Raw genomic sequence first — 3,166 nt, forward strand, 5'->3', positions numbered from 1 at the left:
TTCCCTAGGGTGCTGCCCGCTGCTCTTGCCTTGGACTTGTGGAAGTTTTCAGTGCATGGGGGGGGCACATTTCAAGAGCAGGCTTGCAGTGTCCACACAGCCAGTCGTCACACGTACTGAGTCCCTTAGGTCTGTGTCAGATGCTCTGACCCTCCTCTTAGCTGGCTTTCATCAGCATCTCCCAGTCTTGAACCATGCTCAGACCCCATCTCCACCTCCTAGGCTGGAACATCTCCCTCCATGCGGTGCTGCTGGCTTCTCAGGGCTGCAGCAGGGCAGGCTCTTGCACTGGATCCTGTTTGTTTTCCTGTTTGGAGCTGAGATTTTGGACTCCGCCTGGGTCTGCACCTGAGCGTGGTGGGGGTTTTTTGCCTCTCCGTTTGCACTGGTTTTGAATCCAGATACACGTGATATACAGCAGAAATGGCCATCGCAGCTTCAGAGCTGTTAACCGGTACAGCTTGAGGCCAGGCCAGCAGAGTGCAATGGCTCCTTCAGAGAAGGATTTCCCCTCCACACTTAAATGGAGTCTTGCATCAAGATCCCATGTTTTCCAAAGTGCCTGGAGTAAAACAAGGCATCACTATCAATCAGGTAAATAAAAGACATGATTATAGTTACTGGGCATCCTTACCAGACACTAATACCAGATCCATTACTTAACATTAGGAAACTAAACTAAACTAAATTGCTTCCTGAAAAACTGAAAAAAAACGCAAACAAAACAAACCATCATTTGCAGTAGTGGCAATTAGGAACTTGCATCTTAGGGTGAACATATCTTCTACTGTGAAATCCAAACCCATAAATCCCCAAAAGTTCATAAGAAAGCCAAAGAAGTCATTGCTTCTGTTGTGTCAATTCATCGAGGCTTTTTGGGAGATGACGGTCTTTCTCGTTTGCTGTTCCTTTCTGGCCTGTTTCTGCCCCTTCTCCAGTTCCTTTCTTTAGGAAATTATAGACAAAAAAAGGAAGAATAAAAAGCCACCGAAAGGGACAACTCTTCCCCAAGCTGGTGGTTAGGCTGCCTGCTCATTATAGTTTTCCACAGCTGTACTTGCTGCTGTCAAAACTTTCAGCTGTATTTTGCAGCTGCTGCTCTGACACAAGTGCAAATCTGTAACTCTGCAACCATCCTTTGGTCTGCAAGGACAAACTGCACTTGCAAAACAGCAGGACAGTCAAGGTTCTACTCTAAATCCTACCCTGGGACTCTGAAAGAATTGGGGGGTTACAGGGTTAGGGAGTTCCAGGGTTGCTGCTGGCCGCTGGAGTATGTACAGACCTTGTGGGTACGATCTAAGTGCCAAGCCTTGAAGATTTGAATGTTCTTGCCTGACTTGGATTGCTGGTTAAGACAGACACACAGCAACTGCCCAGAGCTGCCCAGTGAATAGCTGAGTCACGCAGGCTGTCTGGGGGCCAGGTTTTGGTAAAGTTCCTTGAATGCATGAATCTTGCCACGATGTGATGCTGTGAAAGAGCCAGCAGGGCAATGGGGGTGACTTTGTTAGAAAGCTTTAGCCTTAATGGTATTCCTCTGCCTTTGTGAAGGACTTCTTTTCTTTCTCTGTAACTGATATTAATTCTAGATAGAACTGCATGGCATGCAAAGGGATCTCTATTTAGGTTTATCTTGCAAGTCAGGTGTAACTTTATGCCACATTACAATGAGAGAACATGTAACGATTAATCTGACCTTGAAAATTATTTGAGCCCGGAATGTCTATTATAGTTCAAGTGCAACTCGACTGGTTAAAATGTGCAGTGGCTAAAAGATATAAATAGTGTAAAATACCAAGTTCATGAAACAAATACGGTGTTTCCAGGTCCACTTCTAGTGCTGCTTTGACTCTGATATTCCAATATTGTCCACTGCAAGTTCAGTGGAACCAGTTTGTACGTTGTACGAGGCAGTAGCGCGATGGGTGTCTTGCAAACATGATAAATGCAGCCTGCAGATGGGCTATCCCAGGCTCTGTGTGCTGGGGGTGCAGCTGGAGGCCCAATTTGCAGGATTGACTCTGGTGGCTGTTGCTCTGAATATTTGGCTTGTACAATTCTGGAGCACTTTGCCTCCAAAATTTCATGATCGGAGCATTACACGGTGTTTCATGGAGTTGTTACCGGGGCACTGGTTCAGCTTTCCCGTCCCCTCGGGGTTGTGCATGATGCGATTGAGCGTGCTGCCGGCTGGGGCATTCCTTTTCTGTTAAAGAAGCATGAGTCATGGTCTTGTAGTTCAGGCTTGACTGAAAGCAACCACCTGTAGTCATTAAGTGCAATGAGGACACAAACGTGTCTCTTCCACCTAAGCCAGCGCTCAAGCAGCTACCTGCCGCGTGGAGGGAGCTCTCGGCTGCATGCTTTCCTTTCCTTTAAGAGCTGTATACCTGTACAGATGTTCCTGCCACATGCCGGTAACAGCATTCTTAGCACTTACCTTGTGCTTTGTGTATTCAAAGCATTTTACCTGCACACAAGTGGATTTTATCTTTCTGGACTTTGGAATAGAAATAAAATGTGTACAGAAAAGTAAACACTTTCCAAAGCAAATGAACTAGAGTACCTTTAATAGCCGTTTTGTGTAATACTACATATACGAGATAGAACAGCACTTCAGGATAATAACTGAAAAAAATTAATTGTTGTAGTGAAGATTCAGTTCTTCTGAATTTGTGTTTGTAAATTGTTTTTTCCATCTTTCTGTCTTTGCCAGGGGACAGGGGTTAGAGCAGAGCTGACTCTGGAAGTGACAAACTTAAGCTTTGCCCATTTTTCCTTTCCCTGTTCTGGAGAAGTAGCACAGCTAACTACAGGGACTCGATGCTGCTGGTACTGAAGCTTGAGCTCATTGCTAGATTCAAATTCAGTCTTCATTTATCACCACATGGAAAGCAACCCTGCTACACAGGTGTGAACTGAAGGTTGAATCTGATGATCATATTGGACCTTAAAGTGTGTTTTGGATCCCAGAAAATTTTAGAGAACTGGCAGCTGCAGAAGTAACGTTGTACTATTTGCAAGCCGTGAGCATTCGCTCTGGGAGTAACTGAGACTGTTACACAGACGTCATCATTTGCATGGGTCAGAAAACTGGTGTTGTGCCCATGAAATAGCTTGGAGGCTTTTTGGGGAAAAAGACGTCCTGAACTGGAAGGGGGTG

This window comes from Pygoscelis adeliae, unplaced genomic scaffold (assembly GCF_000699105.1).
Source record: "Pygoscelis adeliae isolate BGI_AS28 unplaced genomic scaffold, ASM69910v1 Scaffold179, whole genome shotgun sequence".
Classification (NCBI taxonomy): domain Eukaryota; kingdom Metazoa; phylum Chordata; class Aves; order Sphenisciformes; family Spheniscidae; genus Pygoscelis; species Pygoscelis adeliae.